A 20853-nucleotide genomic window follows, 5' to 3' on the forward strand; every position below is an offset into this window, starting at 1 on the left:
CAGAGAGTGAGGGGCAGAGAGAAACCTGAGCAGGCTCTGAGCTGTGACCTTGGAGCCCGACATGGGGCTCAAACTTACGTACTGTGAGATCATGATGTGAGTCTTAATCGAGAGTTGGCTGTTTAACCGACTGAGCCACCCAGGCGCCCCAAACAGTTTTCCTTTAGATAGTACTGTTCCCCATTGATGGGCATTCATTTTGTTTCCAGGTTTTTGTTGGCTTATTGTCCTCCCCACGTTGCTGCAATGGGCCTCCCTTACCTTCCATCTCCTTATGTTCTCTTGCTTCTGTTTCTATGGATAGAGACCTGGGAGTGGGCTTGCCAAGTCACAGAGCTTTGCAAATTTTAATAAAGGGCTTCTCAGACTGTTCTCTAAAAGCGCGATCATCCATATTTTCAGCAGCAGCGGCACCCTCACAACTACCCCCATCCCACTCCCTCCCCCAAGTCCTGTCAAGGTCAGGTATCACCCTAGAATTGTTGCCAGTCTGATGGATGTGGAATGACACCTCACTGTGACTTTCATTTGCATCTTCTTGATTGCTAGAGAGATTGGACATCTTTTCATATGTTGTTGGTTATTTCAATTTGCTCTTCTGTGTCACGCTTATGGATGAGCCCATCTTTCTCTTGGTTGTATTTTTCCTATCGGTTTGTAAGGCCTCATAGCTGTCATATGCACTGCATATGTTCTCTCAGGATATTTTTCTATTTCTTCTTCTTTTTCATGTTTATTTGTTTTTGAGAGCGAGACAGAATGCAAGCTGGGGGCGGGGAAGGGTGGGCAGAGTGGGAGACAGAATCCGAAGCAGGCTCCAGGCTCTGAGCTGTCAGCACAGAGCCCGATGTGGGGCTCGAACCCATGAACCTTGAGATCATGACCTGAGCCCAAGTCGGATGCTTAACTGACTGAGCCACCCAGGCACCCCCGGCTTTTTTTTTGTTTCTATGATATCATTTACTTTACCAATTTTTTAAACTCATATAAAGTCAGAAATGGGACTTTTCTTTTATGGCTTCTGGGTTTCCAGACTGAGTTAAAAGGGCTCCCCCACTCCTCAATTATACAAGTAGTTTCCTGGGCTTGCTTTTAATACTTTTATTGCTTTATGTTTTACATTTAAATAAATTCCAGATGGATTACAGATTGGGCTATAGGTAGGGAGCCGACTTAATTTTCTTCCAGACAAAGAGCCAGAAATGCCGGCCCCATCTATTAAGTAAATCATTTATCTCCTCCGAATTGAAATACCACTTTTGTTAAATTTATTTTTATTTTTATTTTTATTTTTTTTTATTTATTTTTGGGACAGAGAGAGACAGAGCATGAACGGGGGAGGGGCAGAGAGAGAGGGAGACACAGAATCGGAAACAGGCTCCAGGCTCCGAGCCATCAGCCCAGAGCCTGACGCGGGGCTCGAACTCACGGACCGCGAGATCGTGACCTGGCTGAAGTCGGACGCTTAACCGACTGCGCCACCCAGGCGCCCCCACTTTTGTTAAATTTAATTGAAATCTGTTACCAGGCACCTTCTTCTTCTCCTCTCATCTTTTGTGTAATCATATGCTGACACCACACAGTTTTAATGACAGTAATTTCTTATAGCATCTTTTAATATTCCTAGGACAGTCCTTCACCTACCCCATAGTATTCCTTTTCATAATTTTGTTGACTCTTCTCAATTCCATTATTTTCCATTTCAAAATAAACGCATTAAGAATTCTAATAGGGGGCACCTGGGTACTCAGTCAGTTAAGCGTCTCTTGATTTCGGCTCAGGTTATGATCTCAGGGCGCTGACAGCGTGGAGCCTGCTTGAGAGCCTCTCTCTCCTTCTATCGCTACCCCTCCCATGCTCATGCTCTCTCTCTCTCTCTCTCAAAATAAATAAACTTCAAAAAAAATTTTTTTAATAAAAATAAATAAATAAATAGAATTAAAAAAAATTTTTTTACGTTTATTTTTGATAGAGAAAGACAGAGCACAAGTCGGGGAGGGGCAGAGAGAGAGGGAGACACAGAATCGGAAACAGGCTCCAGGCTCTGAGAGGTCAGCACAGAGCTCGACACTGGGCTCCAGCTCACACACTGCCAGATCATGACCTGAGCCGAAGTCGGACGCTTAACCGACTGAGCCACCCAGGTGCCTCTAAATAAATAGAATTTTGAAGAAAGAGAGCTCATGATTCAACACCATTTTATGTCCAAATATGTATACCTTCTAAAGCCATCTGTGCACACTTTCCTCAATTGTGAAACACTAGGCTGAGGGGAGAGGAAATAAAGGACCACGAATTTGGCTTAGGTGACAGCTGGGGTTGCAGCGGCCCCACTAGAGGGGCAATATTTTTTTAAAGATTTAATTTTGGGGGGGCGCCTGGGTGGCGCAGTCGGTTAAGCGTCCGACTTCAGCCAGGTCACGATCTCGCAGTCCGTGAGTTCGAGCCCCGCGTCAGGCTCTGGGCTGATGGCTCGGAGCCTGGAGCCTGTTTCGGATTCTGTGTCTCCCTCTCTCTCTCTGCCCCTCCCCCGTTCATGCTCTGTCTCTCTCTGTCCCAAAAATAATAAATAAAAAACGTTGAAAAAAAAAAATTTAAAAAAAAAAAGATTTAATTTTGGGGGCGCCTAGGTGGCTCAGTCGGTTAAGCATCCGACTTCAGCTCAGGTCATGATCTCACACTCTTGAGTTCGAGCCCCGAATTGGGCTCTGTGCTGACAGCTCAGAGCCTGGAGCCTGCTTCAGATTCTGTATCTCCCTCTCTCTCTGTCCCTCCCCCACTCGTGCTCTGTCTCTCTCTGCTTCAAAAATAAATAAAAACATTAAAAAAAAAAAGATTTAATTTTAAGTAATCTCTATACCCAACGTGGGGCTCAAACTCACAGCCCCGAGATCAAGAGTCACCTGCTCTTCTGGTTGAGCCAGGAAGGCACCCCTAGAGGAGTACTATTTAGACTCCTTCCTTACCATTACCAGTTAAAGGATGGAAAGGACATGTTTGCATTCTCTTTATAACATAGGTTGGAGCACCAGATAAAAGCCAATAATTGGACTCTTTTACTTTAACACCTTTGGACTCTTTAACACTTTAACACAGAAATGTCATCTCTAAGTAAAAATATAGTGGTATTTCTTCAACCTTTTATTGATGTTTGCTCTATATTAAAAATGGCTTGGAAAAATATTTCTGCACCTTCTGCAAAATTGCAGTTAAATATATCCGTCATGTTTCTTACTTTCCTTAGAGAGGAATCCAATGAATCCCTTCTAGAATTATCTACATAGAGAGCAGATCTGCTTTCTCTAAAGCATTCTCTTAAATGTTCAGTTGGATGGAGGGGAGCAATGAATTATTTGGGATTCAAAAGGCTCTTCCTGGTGGGTAAATCAGGGCCTCCCTTTTATCCAGTAATAGAAAGTTTTTCCTTCCCAAACCATTTCCACTTCTGCTTCGACTGCCAGGAAGCTTAGCACTAAATGTAATTCCTATTAAGTTCTATCTTGTTTTTTTCTGATCCCCCTTTAGCAATTCTCTGTTAAATGTGTTTTGGTTTTGGTTTTGTTTTAAGTCAGCTCTACGCCCAGTGTGGGGCTTGAACTCACTTCCCAAGATCGAGAGTTGCATGCTGTACCGACTAAGCCATCCAGTTACCCCTTTCGTTTGTTTTTCAGTCAGCTTTGTTGGGGTGCAATTTACATATGGTAGACAGCCTCTTACAGTATACATTTCAAAGGGTTTGGATATACTTACATACCTGAGTCATAGGGACAGGAGTCCACACTCCAGGTCGTGTCACCAGGAGAGTGTTGGTGTCAGGAGAGCATGGCAGCAGGTGGAGAGGCCTCAGATGTGGATGGGCAGGCTTCCATTCCCTGGAGAAGGGGACAGGCAACAAACAGGAAGCGTGTGCCAGCCTATTGGCCACGAGATAGTAGGTCATTACCAAACAGGGAATCAGGTACCTGATGTGCAGTCTGGGGTCCAGTCCTCAGCAGGACACTTAGTATACAAAATCTCACTTATATATACAAAAGTTGATGCTCAGTCAGGGCTTGTCAAGCAAGCACCAGGTGTCCTAATCTTGAGCATGTTGGGCTCCAGTCTTTATTTTTTTATTTTATTATTATTTTTTTTATTTATTCAGTTTACATCCAAGTTAGCTTATAGTGCAACAGTGATTTCAGGGGTAGATTCTTTAATGCCCCTTACCCATTTAACCCATTCCCCATCCCACCACCCCTTCAGTAACCCTCTCTTTGTTCTCCATATTTAAGAGTCTCTTCTGTTTTGTCCCCTCCCTGTTTTTATATTATTTTTGCTTTCCTTCCCTTGTGTTCATCTGTTCTGTGCCTTAAAGTCCTCAGATGAGTGAAGTCATACGATATTTGTCTTTCTCTGACTAATTTTGCATAGCATAATACCCTCTAGTTCCATCCACGTAGTTGCAAATGACAAGATTTCATTCCTTTTGATTGCCGAGTAATACTCCGTTGTGTATATACCACACCTTCTTTATCCATTCATCCATCGATGGACATTTGGGCTGTTTCCATACTTTGGCTATCGTCGATAGTGCTGCTATAAACATCGGGGTACATGTGCCCCTTCGAAATAGCATACCTGTATCCCTTGGATAAATACCTAGTAGTGCATTTGCTGGGTCATAGGGTAGTTCGATTTTCAGTTTTTTGAGGAACCTCCATATTGTTTTCCAGAGTGGCTGCACCAGCTTGCATTGCCACCAACAATGCAAAAGAGATCCTCTTTCTCCGCATCCTCGCCAACATCTGTTGTTGCCTGAGTTGTTAATGTTATTAGCCATTCTGACAGGTGTGAGGTGGTATCTCGTTGTGGTTTTGATTTGTATTTCCCTGATGTTGAGCATTTTTTTCATGTGTCGGTTGGCCATCTGGATGTCTTCTTTGCCCATTTCTAAACCGGATTGTTTTTTGGGTGTTGAGTTTGATAAGTTCTTTATAGATTTTGGATACTAACCCTTTATCTGATCTGTCATTTGCAAATACCTTCTCCCATTCCGTCGGTTGCCTTTTAGTTTTGCTGATTGTTTCCTTTGCTGTGCAGAAGCTTTTTATTTTGATGACGTTCCAGTAGTTCATTTTTGCTTTTGTTTCCCTTGCCTCTGGATCCCGTCTTTATTTTTAAAACAGATTTTTAATGTTTGTTTTTGAGAGAGACAGAGCATGAGCAAGGGAGGGGCAGAGAGAGAGGGAGACACAGAATCCAAAGCAGGCTCCAGGCTCTGAGCTGCCAGCACAGAGCCCGACACAGGGCTCGAACCCATGCGCCATGAGATCATGACCTGAGCCAAAGTCAGATGCTTAACCGATTGAGCCATCCAGCCTTCAGATTTGCCTTCAGGAATAGGTCCTCGGCCTGGGCGGGGGGTGGGGAGGAGGCTGGCAGGGACTGGGAACCAAGGGAATCTGGCCAGCTCTTCCGAAGAGTAGAAGGGAATAAACTGTAAGTATTTATACAAGTAATTGGGTATCTGTCATCAGTTCCAACCCCACCTCTCTTCTGGCAGAAGCAGGTGAACCAGAAAACGAGGAAATGCCAGCATTCAGGATGAATTAGGTGGGAGGACAACCATGTGCTCCCATTTACTTGTTTCAAGATGGAGACTTCATCCCTTCTGTTGACAGTTACTCAGCAGGTCCTCCCTGCCTCTGAAGGCTCATTACCTCTTTTTGTTTAAGTAAATGAGGGCATCTCCACATTTTCAGACTCAACCACCAGGAAAAGCCCTTTGAACCCAGTCAGTCAGTTGGTCCCTGTCTCCACCCATTCATTTGTGGAAGGCAACAGCCAGATGGGCCGGGATTGAGAGGGTGTTCTGCTCCTTTAAGCAGCCATCTGAGAAGACACTGCCTCGTCTGGGGCGCCAGTGAACAAAAAGGAGGAAGGGGGCTGCGTGCTATGGCCTGTGGAACTATCACTTGCTCTCCTCGCCCTTGCTGCTGGCTCGGTCCTGCGGTGGGAGCTGGGGTGTCTTTCCCTGGGATGGGAGACACTGGAAGAGGAGCCGAGTGGAGACCGAGTGTAACGAGCTCGGTTTTAGATGTGATCCGTTGGGAGGCCCAGTGAGACGTTAAATTAGAAGGATCCAATAGGCCGTTAGACGTACCTATTAATGGTGGTTGAATAAATGTACGAGAGACGTTAACTTGCTAGTGAATTGCCCGTCCTGGCACAGACTTCCTCAGAGCCTACTCTAGTGTGTTCTGTACTACTGCCCCCTTGACCGGGGCTGTTGTCGATTCCACAGCTGGTTTATGATACAGACATTTTCACAATCAAGTAGTGCAGAGAGATTGAGTCCTGCTGCAGTCCCTTTCTCTGAGACAACTGCAGTCACTAATTTAGTGAATAACCTTCCCAGTGTTTTATGCAGAAAGCTTGTTTATATATGTGAGTTTTGACATACGTATGTAAGTGAAGTTTATGTATAAGTGAGAGGTCATATTCATATATATTCAAATATATATGAGATGTCACCTATATACACAAAACCAGAGGCACATACCATGGGGTCTGGTTCTGTACTCTGTTTTCTCCACCTAGTACTGTATCGTATATAACATCCCATGTCAGTACTTAAAGATCTACATGATCCTTTTCAATGGCTGCATCGCCTTCTAGTGTGTGAATGTACCATTATTTATTGAAACAGTCCTTACACTGACACACCCTAACCTTGTTCTCAAATCATTTGCTGTTATAACAGCAGAATAATTATATAATTATATATAATGTTATGATAATGAAACACCCTCATAATCCATTTTTGTGCAGTGGTCCGATTATTTCCTAGAAGAAATTCTTAGATGTGAAACGCCCATTTTAAGTTTTCATGTAGATTTTTAGATTTCCTTCTGGTAAGGTTGTATCAGCGTATGAGAGTGCATGCTCCTCTCCCCGTGGGCATTATTCTCTTTTTTCTGTGCCATTACGACAGGTGAAAAATGTAATTTTCTTGTTTTCACTCACATTTCTTGGATTCTTAATAAGACAAACGTCTTTTCATTTGCTTATGAGCTATTTACGCCCTCCCCATCCCCACGGATTTCCTGTTTATATTTTTTGCTTACTTTTTCTTTCTTTTTTTTTTTTAAGTTTATTTTTTTTGAGTGAGAGAGCATATGAGGTGGGGAGGGGCAGAGAGAGATCGGGAGAAAGAGAGAATCCAAGCAGGTCCCGCGCGGTCAGTGCAGTTCCTGATGCGGGGCTCGAACCCACGAACTGAGATCATGACCTGAGCCGAAATCAAGAGTCGAATGCTTAACTGACTGAGCCACCTAAACACCCCTCCTGTGCCTATTTTTTCTACTGGAGTACTTATCTTTCTCTTAAACCACGCAAACATGTCTTAACCAGTTTTTTGTCTTTTTTTTTTTTTAATCTTTTTATTTATTTTTGAGAGAGCACAAGCAAGGGTGGGGCAGTGAGCGAGGGAGTCACAGAATCCGAAGCAGGCTCCAGGCTCCGAGCTGTCAGCACAGAGCCCGACGCGGGGCTCGAACTCACAAGCTGTGAGATCATGCCCTGAGCTGAAGTTGGACGCTTAACCGACTGAGCCACCCACGTGCCCCAGTTTTTGTCTTTATTAAAAGTATTTTGTGGCATCTTCTGCTGTATTACAGTTTGTTGTTGTTCTATAGTCACACCTGCATCAATCTCTTCCGGTTTCTGGCTTTGGATTATGCTTTAAAAACCTTAACCCATCCAAAATTTATAAACATATCTTTCTGTGTTTCCTTCTAATACTCTGTCCTTTGAGTTTTTATATAAAATGCAAATCTAATCATGTCACTTCTTTGCTTGCCCTCCCAGCAAGCCTTAGAGTCCACACTCTGAGTGTGTCCCATCAGGCATTGAGTGGCTGGGGCTCCTGGGGCTCCTCAAATACACCAGCCATCCTGAAGGCACCCAGCTAGATCACACCGCCCTGCTTCTGTCTGGAATGCTCAGGTTTGGCTCCCCCAGCCCCCCATGGTGCACTCCTAAGCAGCCGTCAGACTGATGTCCAAGGCACCTCCTCTGAGGAGCAGTCCTCTATCCCACTCAGGGTGAAGTGCTTCTCCCGCCCGCCCCCCCCCCCCTTTCCTGGTACTGACACAGCCCTTCTCTTAACTCATATTGAACTTTTTGTTCATGCATTTCTTTGCACTCCAAACTTGGGAGCTCGTCGGGGGTCAGTGCAGTATCTGGCACTTAGTATAGTACCGCGTAGGTGCTACGAGTGTCTCTGTGATCCTATTGGCAACTTACAAGCTCAGTATGCTGACGGGGTGGAGGCCGGGAGACCAGTTAGAAGTATCCAGGTCATAGTGATATCATCTTAATGCAGGTAGATGATAGGGCCCGAACCGAGGCAGTTGGTTCGGAGAAAAAAGAAAACGTAAGTGGGGCGCCTGGGTGGCTCAGTCGGTTAAGCGGCTGACTTGATTTCTGCTCAGGTCATGAGCTCGCGGGCTCGAGCCCCACGTCAGGCCCTGCTGACGTTGGGGAGCCTTGCTTGGGATCCTCTGTCTGCCCCTCTCTCGCTCACGCTCTCGCTCTCAAAATAAATACATAAACTTAAAAAAGAGAGAGAGGATGGATAAGGAGCAGATTTAGTAGGTAGAACTGGCAATGCCTGAGTAGAGTGTTTTGTCTCAAGTGTCTCCTAAGTGTTCAACGCACGAATAAATCAGAAGGTTAGCCCATTAGCACAGTCAGACCTTTTGATCCTTGTATTATTTGGTGTTTAGGATTACCTCTACTCCTTTTCCTTTCCATGAAGCTGTGTGACCTTGACTAGTCATTACCTCCAGTCACTGGCTGTCAAGTGGAGACAGCCCCTCATCTCCAAGAGCGATTGTGAGGTTGTTTCCATTAAATGCCATGTGTTAAGAGCCTTAGCACACTGAGTAGCATTTAGTAGGTGTTGGTTTCCTGCTCCTGCCATCTCCTTACCTTGATTGGGTCAGTTGCCGTCTTCTGACTGATCTAAAGGGTTCCTAGAGAGGGAAGCTGAAATCGGCTTTCGTTCCTGGGCGTCCATAAAGCACAGGCATGCCCCGACAGCTGGTCTCCATCTGTCCACACCAGCTCTCTGCTCTGCTCTGCTCTGTTCGCCCGTGCTTCCATTCTTACTGTCTTCCCCAGTCTGTTCTCCCTTTCCTCCGGAGAACCCACCAGCATTCAGTCCTTTCTCGGCCCTGCTCCTTTTCTATTCCATAGGCACCACCAGTTCAGCCCACCATATCCTCATGCCCGGATTACCATAGTCTCCGTTCTCTCGGCCTCCACTCAACCTGTGCCAGGCAAACAAGTGGGGAGATCAGCCCCCAAACCATGTGCTCATCCCCTGGCCAGACTCAGGATCCTGCTCTCCATGCTCCAAGTCATCCTGGGCCACACGGGTCTCATTCAGAAGGCTGGGCCTCTTGCTCTGTGCTCCTTGACCTCATACCCTGGCTCCCCAAGCTGCTTGCTCAGCCTAGTCTGGCCTCTTGGCCCCAAGGCAGTTCGTCTGCTGGCTGTGCCGAGCCCATACCTGCTTATTCTGCCTCCTGTCTTTTTTTCAGCCCGGCCAACGCCAGCTTTGTTCCTCGGCCCTAAGCTTTGTACCAAACGCCCTCACAACCAGCATGGAACTCTTCTGCATGCCGAGCCCTTAGAAGGATAAAGTGATGCCTGGGCTCTGCTCTCAAGGAGCTGCAGTCTAGTACGGATGAATTCCAACCCACAGTCTCCCCAGCTATAAAATGGGGATAATAATGCCTAACCACCTCACAGGCGGTTGTAAGATTTCTATGAAATTATGTGGGAGCCTGACACACAAAGAGCTCAGTGGTAACGATGGGCTGATGGTGCTGACATCCACTTTACATCTGAGAAGATGGGTGTGGAGCAGTTAGTCACGTGGCTCGAGGCGCAAAGGCAAGTTCAGGGCTCCTGGCACTGCTCTACCCATCCCCCCCTCCATTTCCTCTTCCTGCCCCCTCGCACCCTTTGCTTCCCCGTTTGCTCCTGTTGGCTGCTGTGAAACAGGCCACTGAAATGCAGACACAGGCTAGTGGCCTCACTGCCCCAGTTGAAGGAAGCTGATTATATTCACCCCAGGCCTGCCTTCAAGCCTCCTGGGAGTGCCCGCCCAGCCTGCCACTCCAGGCAGTCATGGTGCTTCCCACACAAGCCTGGGGACATCGCCCATGAGAATTTGGGAGATGGGGATCACCATGGGAGATGATGGAGCTCACAGTGGTTCCCCGCCTTCTGCCCATCTCCCCAAGGTTTGGCTCCATTAGCCATGTATTGCTACAAGCACTGGGGAGATTTGCTCTTCAGGCTCCAGGGATTCTGGGTTAAGGTAAAAAGTACCTCTTCACATTAGTGATGGAGGTGAATCAGGTCCATAAAAAGGCAGCTGGCAGCCACAGGCGCAGGAAGGAGGATGTCATTGCCTGGGCGGAAGCGTTATTGGTGAAAAGTCAATGGCAGGTGAAAGCACTTCATTTGGGGGAGAGAGCTGGAAACACATCTGCGGCACAAGATGAAATGTGCGGCACCTCTTTGAAGGAGTCTCGCATCACAGAGAAAAAAGTCTGTGTCGTTCTAAAATCTGTTGGAGTCAAAGTAAGGAAGGAGATTGGTTTGTCCTAAAGCCCAGTCCTTTTAGGAAATTTCCCTGGAGGTGGCAGGATGATGGCAAGATTTCCTGAAAAGAAAAGGAAACATTTTTTGCACCTTATTTCAAATTTTTTCCTAACAGTATAAAACAATTTATGTAGTTTTAAGTTACCATTATTATTTTTCATTATAAAATCTATATAATATTATATAGGAAGTTTGAAAAATTAGAGGAGTAAGATCACCTATAATCTCATAAACACAACCTCGTTATTTATTCTCACCTTGTCTGTTTTTTTTAATTATTTTTTTAATGTTTATTTTTGAGAGAGAGAGAGAGAGAGAGACAGAGTGTGAGTGGGGGAGGGGCAGAGAGAGAGAGAGAGAGGGAGACACAGAACCTGAAGCAGGCTCCAGGCTCTGAGCTGTCAGCACAGAGCCTGACATGGGGCTTGAACTCACAAACCGCGAGATCATGACCTGAGCCAAAGTCAGACACTTAACTGACTGAGTCACCCAGGCACCCCTCACCTGGTCTGTTTTGTGTGTGTGATATTTTTACATAATTGTAGTAACACATTGCATATCATTCCATATATTGACATGGAGTTCTTGTTTTTTTTTTTAATTTTTAAGAGTTTTATGATACATACAGAAGAGCGCAGAAAATGTCTAATTTAAAGAGTCATTTAAAGCAAACACCTGTGTAACTCCCACCCTTTTCAACTGAAAGACTAGAACATTTGCAGCTCTCCAGAAGCTTTCCCCACCAGGTGCCTCTGCCCAAACACAGCCCCTCCCTACCCTCCAGAGATAACCACCCACCCTGACTTTTATAATAATCCTTTCTTTGGTTTCTCTTCTTTCTTCAACTTTATGCCTAAACACTGTAGCTCACTTTTGCCTGGTTTTGAAAGTTCTTAAGGAACTTACACTGTATTTACTATTTTGTCTCTTGCTTTTTCCTTCAATTGTTGTTGGGGAGATGTTATATATGGCGGTAGTTAGTTCATATCAAGTTTTAGTTTAAAAGGGATAAATAAATAAATAAATAAATAAGAAAAGGTAGAATTTTTGTGTATTTTCACTTAGTATCTATCCCAAATCTAGAGTTTATCAGGTAGCCCAGGTTTGGGACACTTCTTATTTTATTTTATTTTATTTTACTATTATTTTTTTTTTTATTTTAGTTTTTTGAAGTAGGCTTCATACCCAGCGTGGAGCCCAAGGTGGGCGTGAACTGGCGACCCTGAGATCAAGACCTGAGCTGAGATCAAGAGTTGGATGCTTAACCCACTGAGCCACTCAGGTGCCCCAACTTTTCTTTGATTTGATTTTATGTTTTAAGATTTTATTTCTAAGTAATCTCTACACCCAGTGTGGGGCTCGAACTCACAACCCTGAGACCAAGAGTTGCGTGCTCCACTGACTGAGTCAGCCAGGTGCCCCTGGGATACTTTTAGTTAGGAAAACGCATTCTTTTCTCCTGCTTTTACACCCCCCACCTGAGAATGGGGGTCTCAGACAGAGAAGAGTCGTTCCCCACCCCCCTTTCTGGCAGTGGCCGCTGGCCTCTCCGTCCTTTGGCTGGCGTTCTAGGAAGCAGCCACTCTGGGGGCCCTTGAGCTGCAGCTGGTCTCCTTCCAAGAGAGCTGATGGAATTATTTCTGGGGCCTGGAGACAGCTGGTGAGAGCCTGGAAAGCACAGCAGGGCTGAGGAATCTGCCAGAAGGCCCGCCTGGGGAAGGGCTATGCTGGTGATGGTGACTAGCAGTCACAAGAGCCTGGTGTTTTCTGGCTGAAGCCTCAGTCCGGAGGTTGGGACCCTTGTCTCCAGCGTGTTTACACCTCCCTGACTTTCTTCCGGGGCCCTGGAGCAGCTAGCTGGGCTCACAGGTGGGGATTGACTCATATTTACTGGTATTTGCTGGTACTCGGTCTCCCCCAGCCTCAAACGAAAGCCCCCTGACCTCAGTGAGCAGGCGAGCACTTGAAAGGAGCAAGGGCATGGGCCGCGTGCACCTGGTGTCACACGGCCGGCCTGTTCTGTCGCGGCGCCATGCCCGCTCGCAAGCACTCAGCTTCCCCTTCCCACAACTGCCCGGTTTCTCGCACAGCTAACCTGGAACAGGCGGTCTGCGGCTCCATTGCTTACCACCCTCTTGGGCTAATCCTTTGGAATTTCACTTTTGCCCTCTCTGCCCTAATGCGCGTGGCCACGTTGTACCAGGCCAGGTCGGATGAAGCCACGGGATTAAGACTTCTTGCTGGATCTTAGCCTAAGGACTCCCCCCAAGTGGGTCCGAGTACACCTTCCCCAGAAGCCAGGCCCACCTCTTGGGCTTCGCTATAGCAGCTCCTTTGTCTTTGTTTGGTTGCTTGTGTGTTTGTTTTCAACCCTTCTTAAGAAGAAGCCTTTGTTCACCACACTCTCACCCATCTTATGGACAGATGGGTCCTCTTTGCCTGCCTGTCCTCCCAGTGTGGCCCAGGTGCTGGACTCTTATGGCTGATGGCTACCAGTTGAAGGGTCCAGCGTGACTCGGGGTGGGCATAACATTGGCCACAGCCTGTCCAGCCTCTGCCCTGTGTGCTACCCTTCAGCCTGACTGGCCCTTCTTCCTGCCTCCAGGTCCCCCCCTAGTCCCTGGAGATGCCTAAGCCCCAGATCCCCCTTTTACCTTCCTTTTACCCAGTTCTCCTTCCCCTTGGCTGGGTTCCGCCTCCAGAATCCCTCAAGACATTTTGCACGAAACTCCTAGGTGACCCAAACCAGGCCCACCACTCAGACCAGCCCTTGATGCTGACAGTGGCCTAGTTGGGAGAGGAATTCAGGAAGAGTCTCAGATTTCTGGGTGGGCCATTGGGAATGATGCAGCTGGTTTTGGAAAGGTTGAGTGCATGTGCCTGTGGAACATGCTAGTGGAATGGTCAGTGGGCATTTAGATGTTAAAACGCACTCACATCCTCATTATTAGCATGGAATAGGTTCCAGATTCCTGCTTACCTTAGAAAGCACGGTACTAAGTGATGAGGAAGTCAGTCGTCATAAGGCAGGTGAAGTGTGATCCTGAGATGTTGGGGAGAGGAGGTCATGGGGTGGGAACAGCTGTGATCTTGTCTTTTTTATTTTTCCTTGTCACCTAATTGTTATTTATCATTAGTCCATACAGATTAACTGGGGAAGTGGTTATGTCTGAGGGTGGGGGTGGGTAGGACGAAAGCGGTGTGGGAACTTCAACAGTAGTGACAATGGTGAATTCACAGGTGTTTGTCACTTTTCTTTATACCTGACACGTATGTTAGAACTACTATTTTAAATCTACTCAAGAGTCGATAAAGCCAATTAAGAATGATAAAATTATACGGCTTTCATATTAGTTAAGAATTATTTAGTGCTGTATTATTTAGAAAGACAGTTTACTAAACACTTAAATGTATTTAACTTACAGCCTTGGCTGTTTCCCACTCACCTTAAACTTCCCTTTGTGGCTTTCGTGTTCTGCTGAATCTTTCATTTGTTCTCATTTATCATCTCAAAGAGAATCCCCTTCCAGTACCATCCCAGAATGCTATAAGGGCAATGCCCCGCCCCCACACACCTGTCCCCAACCCCCCTTTAGGGTCGGCTTTCCCCCTGCTCTGTTTCTCTTTCCTGTATGCTGATCAGAAGAAGAAAAGCAGCTGTGTATTTTTTTTTTTTTTTGTCTTCTAACCACTGCCACGTATTGCCTTTTGATCCTTTGGCAAATGTTACCTGCTTGGAGCAAAGGAAAAGCTACATCATTCAGTGTAGCCCCAGTGACCAGAACTGGCTTCTCCTTCCCCTCCAGTTAGCACTCCATTTACCATTAGGGTTGGCTTAGTAGGTCCTTCATGTCACAAGGTGGATGTGTAGCTCTTGCTTTGCACGTCCCTTCATATCACAGTGACTGAGCGTCTGTAAAATCACACATTCTTCTTTGGATTTGACCAAAAGAGGACATGTGAGTCTTAAACCAAGGCCTATTAAAAAGAAAATACATATGGGGCACCTGGATGGCTTAGTTGGTTAAGCGTCCGGCTGTTGATGTCGACTCAGGTCATGATCTCGAGGTTTGTGAGATCGAGCCCCGCGTCGGGCTCTGTGCTGACAGCACAAAGCCTGCTTGGGACTCTCTCTCTGTCCCCCTCTCTCTCTGTCCCTCTCTCAACATGAATAAATAAACTTAAAAAAAAAAAAAAAAAGCCAAGAGAACATGACCTGAGCCAAAATTAAGAGTTGGACACTTAAAGGACTGAGCCACCCAGGCACCACTTTAACAAGTTAGTTTTAGGGTCTTTATGCAAGAAGGATCCCCTTGGCACCCTTCTGGCCCCATGTGTCTTTGTCGAGCCCCAGAGTCCCCCGGCATCCTCCAGCTGAGCTGCTGGCAGGAGGCAGCTGTGCAGGACAGACCTTGCAGACTCTCCTTGTCTCGCACCTCCCTGCAGGCACAGGGGAGCTGGAAAAGGTGATGACAGACACAGGCAATTTCAAGACACAGTGTTGGGGTTGGCATTTCCTTGGCAGGGCTAACCCTGTGCGCCTTTTAGGAGCATGGGCTTGTGTGCATTTCATGAGCGAGAAGCAGCAGCTGCCATAACCTTGACTGTCCACCCGGCAGGATCCCCCTGCTGTGCAGTTCTGCACTGGAACAGCTTACAGCACTAAGCAGGGCAGAAGGGTGGGCAGTGCAGGAAATTTTCCTTTATCCAACAAGACAGTTATTAGCTAGCAAATAGCAATTATTGTCACTGTTTTAAACGTAAAGAGGCTTTCTCAGGAAAGACTGCACTCCCAGGTTAGACAGGGCTGTTTCCCCAGCTTGCACATCACCTTGTCTCTGCCCCAGCACTGGCTCAGGAGCATGAGGAATCCATGCCATGGAATTAGGAAATTGGGGAATACAAGCTGCATACAGTTGGATGAATCTTGGCATATCAAAGATATTCACCATCTTGCCGTGGAAGGCATCGTTGCTTCCCCAGATATGTTGTAGAATTCCTCAGATCTCCACATTTGCAGTTTACCGGCCCCCCTGTTGGTGCTGGACTGCTTCCCTTCTATTCAAGGTCACCGTTGGTGAAGTCCGGGGACTGAAGGGAAAGTCAGGGTAGACTTGATGAATCTATGCAGCTCTAGAATTCCATAGTTCTGATTTATTCCTTCTAATACCGTTTGACTATCTGGCATTTTTCCATTTCTGCCTGGGAGGACAGCCATGTGGTTTGAATTCTTTCATTTGCATAGACAACATAGCTGGGTGATCAGAGTTGTTGGTTAGACAAATGGGAATGTGGAATACCGCCAGAAGTCCTTAAAGGAGGTGACATCTATTTTAAGGCACAGTTGTCATTTAATGATGATTTGATGATAATGTTCATTTCTAATGTAGTATTTTAGCTTAGGCCGCTATAATAAAAATACCACAGACTGGCTTAAACAACAACAAATTATTCCCCACGGTTCTGAAGACTAAGAAGTCCAAGATCAAGGTGCTGGCCATTTTGTTTCCTGGTGAGGACTCTCCTCCCGGCTTGCGGATGACTACCTTTCTCTCTGTGTCCTCGCACGGGGTGGGGGCCCAGGCAGGAGATGGAGAGAGAGAGAGAGGGGTGGGGGAGAGAGAGAGATCTCCTGTCTCTTCTGATGAGGGCCCCAACCTCATGACCTAATTCCCTCCCACAGGCCCCAGCTCCAGATACTATCATGTTTGGGATTGGGACTTCAACATATGAATTTTGGGGGTGATACAAACATTCAGTCCACAGCCTATATGGCAAGCCAGTGGGCCAGACATGGGCTCTGTCTACGCAGTAACTGTGTTTGGAATAAATGAGTGATTTGAAGCATCACAAGTAAGTAAATCTGATACTGACCATGACCATGGATAAGAATGTTTTCTGAATATACTGCCCCCGCCAGAACAGAGGGAAAGACCGCCATAGCCCGTGGCACAATTGTGCTCAAAGCTTTTCCCTTCTGAGGGACTTTCCTAAGGGAGCCAAGGTATATTCCCCACTTACCCACCCCCTTACCCCATTATGTTCACGAACTCGTCTGTACACAGACAGAAGGCTTGCTGCAGAAAAAGACGCCAGAACATCTTTTCTTCCGTTTAGTTTAGCAAAGACTAGCAGGGAAATCTGTGGGAAGGTGGCGCTAATGAGGTTACTGGGGGAGGTGAGAAGCATAATGAGTGTCAACCGTCAATGGTGAGGGAGACTAGGTGGGATGAGGCATCTTGGCCACGTAGACAATTTGGAAATCTAAAATTGGGGGGGAGGATACTGGTGTAGCAAGACAGTCTCACCATCAATCATCACACAGCCGGCTCACTTACTCACTCACAGCTCTGGTCTCTGGTACACGGGTCAGAGACACCCAGTTTAAATCAATATCTGTGGGGGTGCCTGGGTGGCTCAGTCGGTTGAGCATCCGACTTCAGCTCAGGTCATGATCTCACAATCCGTGAGTTCGAGCCCCGCGTCGGGCTCTGTGCTGCCAGCTCAGGGCCTGGAGCCTGCTTCGGATTCTGAGTCTCCCTCTCTCTCTGCCCCTCGCCCGCTCATGCTCTGTCTCTCTCTGTCTCAAAAATAAATAAAAACATTAAAAAAAATTTTTTTTAAATCAATACCAGCTAATTTTTTTTTTAACGTTCATTTATTTTTGAGAGAAAGAGAGAGCGTGAGCAGGGAGGGGCAGAGAGAGAGGGAGACACAGAGTCCGAAGCAGGCTCCAGGCTCTGAGCTGGCAGCACAGAGCCTGACGCGGGGCTTGAACCCATGAACTTCAAGATCATGACCTGAGCCGAAGTCAGACGTTTAAACGACTGACTGAGCCACCCAGGTGCCCCTGAACCAATATGTGTTAACTTTGTTTTCAGGTTTTTAGGCATGAAGTATATCCTCTACACTTTAGTTGCTCTGTAAATTTGTGTCTCTCTCACCCACTAGAGAGAATGAAATTAGAGTATTTTTTTTTAAGTTTATTTATTTTGAGAGAGAAAGAGAGAGGCAGAGAGAGAATCCTAAGCAGGCTCTGCACCGTCAGTGTGGAGCCCAACATGGGGCTCGAACTCATGGAACCGTGAGATCCTGGCCTGAGCCGAAACCAAGAGTCAGACCTTAACCAACTGAGCCACCTAGGTGCCCCAATTAGAGTATTTTAGTGCACACAAATGTTCATTTTTTTTTTTTCAACGTTTTTTATTTATTTTTGGGACAGAGAGAGACAGAGCATGAACGGGGGAGGGGCAGAGAGAGAGGGAGACACAGAATCGGAAACAGGCTCCAGGCTCCGAGCCATCAGCCCAGAGCCTGACGCGGGGCTCGAACTCACGGACCGCGAGATCGTCACCTGGCTGAAGTCGGACGCTTAACCGACGGCGCCACCCAGGCGCCCCCACAAATGTTCATTTTAAAAAGACAGTCTCCGAAAGCATCACGGACAGGGAGTGAGTATACTGAGGAACCGTGCTATGATATTATCCAAATACGACAGCACAGCCCTAGAGTGTTCTGAGGCCTCAGTCGCCCCAAAAGGCTGAAGGCCCGCAGGCAGTTCTGATGACAGCAGTCCCTAGTCTGAAGCCGAAAGTCTGCCAGAGGGTGGGGGAAGGAGCTCAGAGCATCCACCGAAGTGGCTCTGCCAGGCGGCTTGAGATCCAGGCTCTGAGTCGCACGGCCTCCATGTTGGCATGTGGCGCATGGCCAGGGATGTCGGCTCTTGTGTTAGTCTGCTCAGGCTGCCACAGCAAAATACCACAGACTGCAGGGCTTATACAGTGAAATTTATTTTCTCACAGTTCTGAGGCTGGAAGTCTAAGATGAGGGTGTCAATGTGGTAGGTTTCTGGTGAGAACTCTCTTCCTCGCTGGTGGACAGCTCCTTTCTTACAGGGCCTCTTTTCAGCGCTTATGCAAGGCACATGGGGGTGGTGGGTTGGGGACTCAGCCCTCTGGTGTCTCTTCTACTAACCTTGTGGGATCAGGACGGCACCTTATGACCTCCTTTAGCCTTAAAATTTTGCTTAGGGGCTCATCTCCAAACGTAGCCACACTGGAGGTTAGGGCTTTAGCGTATGAATTTTGGAAGGACACAAACTTTCGGTCCACAACAGCTCTAGACAAGTGTCTGGCTTTCAACCCCTGCTCTGTTACGAGCTAGCTATGTGACCTGGAGGACGTTTCTTTAACTTTCTAAACCTCAGCCATCCCTGTGGCAGTAATGGGGCAATAATGGTATCTACGTCAGAGCATTGTAAGGATCAGATGAGATCATGCGTGTGACAGGGTTGGTGAGGGCCCAGTGTACAGGCGGTGTGCACTAATTGTTAACATTATTAACAGGGTCCTCTACGTTCTGAGAATGAGTTCCCTCTAAAGGTATCCTGGGAATCCAGTCCCTTCAGAGCTGGGTTAACCTTCATGGATTTCTACAAGGAAGATAAAAAGACAGGTTGGGTCGGGGACCCAACCCAAGGGTTCTAGAGAAAGGATTGAGTGTTACAGTCGATAGTAGCTCTACCCGCTCCTCCCATAAAGGAGGCATCGGGAGGAACTGAGCCCTCCGCCTGAACGAAGGGTCACATTGGATGCCTCTGGCTTCTTTTTAGCTTTAAAAAAACAAAAAAGCTTCTCAACATAACTTCTCAGGTTATGAAAGGTAACCCAAGTTTATTGTATATAGTTTGAAAGTACAGAAAACTATAAATAACATAAGAATCACCTGTAACTCTTCCATCCAGAGCTAACTCTAATGACCTTTCTTTAAACTCAGAGAGACCTGACTGTGAACCCGATCCTTCTCCTGGAGTGGTGTGGCCTTTAATTTCCAAAACTTGTGTTTCCTCCTCTTATGATGGGGCTAATGTTCCTGCCTCGTTCCCACTTCTCAGGGTTGCCCCGTGGTTGAATGCATGGAAAATGCCAGACACGGGGTGTTAGCTTACCAAGAGCTATTGCTCTCGTTTCTCTTGAAGAAGATACCCTTGGCTTTTGACAGCAGCATCAAAGCTAGGACAAGAATCCCCAGTAATTTATTATCGCATCGCCCTTCAAAGTCCCGACCCTCCAGGTGTATACTCTGAAGTATGTGTTCTAGATTAATAAGCAAGTCAATATTCTCATTTACAACACTGACATAAACAATTGGCCAGCATAAATATTCCTACTTTTCCTCTTTAAAATAGCTTTAAAAGGTGAGGATTATATATTTGTACAGAGGGCTGGGGCGGGGGGTGTCTTCTTTCGGCCGCCCCTACCACCACCATCACTTCCCTCTTCTCGTGCAAACTGAGAAGGTGCGTCTCTTCTTTCGTGGTCACACTTGGCCTTGACTTCGTAATGAGAGAGAGGGAGATTGCATCTCTTAGGCTCTCCGGGCTTCCTTTGGCCAGAGTGCTTATGTCCATCACCTGAGAACAAACTCATTTCCTAGTTGCATATTAAATTAAAACTCCAGTTTTCAGGTTTTAGGACAAAAGATCTGAAATAATGTTCAGCTTCCTCCCAGCTTCAGACAATAAGCTTGTGGCCGTGACGGTCCCATTTTCCCATCTCTCCAGTCCCATTTTCCCATCTCACTGCCGCCTCTCTGCCCAGTACCTTCCTCACTAGGAGAGGGGCCCCTTCTCCCCAGAGCTTGGAATGATACCTGGTGGGGAGCAGATGTTCCTGGGAAACAGCTGTTGCGGTCCACTCCCAACACCTGTGTTGTTCCCCAGCACCGCCCCAGCAGCAGCCCCCCAAAGGGCCAGCCCCTCCTAACAGCAGGAGAGCCTGGTGGTTGACGCTGTGAATAGGCACAGTAAACTTTCTTGGTGTTGAGATTCCAGGCACTCCAGACTGGTCATCTTGACAAAAACAAACTGCTTAATCAAGTGTATCTAGGAGAGCAGGCTAAGATCTCCAGATAGCTGACTTACCTCCTTTCAAGAGGTATTCCTTCAACAGGTTCTAAAGCCTTTTCATCCTGGGACACAGCCTCCCCACAGCTTATCTGGTGGCAGGCAAATGAAATGGCAAGAAGAAGAGGACATCTGTTGGTGCCTCGGCTCTGTCCACAGGTTTTTGCTGTATTGGAAAAGTGACGAAAGCTGAGCATTATCCTGAACGTAAAGTTGCCAGATATCCCAGGAAACAAATATGGAACAGCCTACCATTCACTGCTTTAAACCACCTGATCATGTTGGGG

At 46.8% G+C, this 20853-nt stretch overlaps 1 protein-coding gene across 2 annotated transcripts in view; it reads left to right on the top strand.

The window, feature by feature from the left end:
* Positions 1-20853, top strand: part of DPYSL5 (dihydropyrimidinase like 5) — a 102632-nt gene that overhangs the window by 19801 nt on the left and 61978 nt on the right. The window contains exon 2 of one of the 2 annotated variants that reach the window (XM_058682805.1): positions 11826-11944. The exons of the other annotated variant lie outside the window; for it this stretch is intronic. The gene's annotated coding sequence lies outside the window, so the exon portion shown is untranslated. The remainder of the gene's footprint in view (positions 1-11825; positions 11945-20853) is intronic. 2 annotated transcript variants of the gene reach the window in all.

This window comes from Neofelis nebulosa, chromosome 9 (assembly GCF_028018385.1).
Source record: "Neofelis nebulosa isolate mNeoNeb1 chromosome 9, mNeoNeb1.pri, whole genome shotgun sequence".
In the NCBI taxonomy this organism is placed as follows: Eukaryota; Metazoa; Chordata; class Mammalia; order Carnivora; family Felidae; genus Neofelis; species Neofelis nebulosa.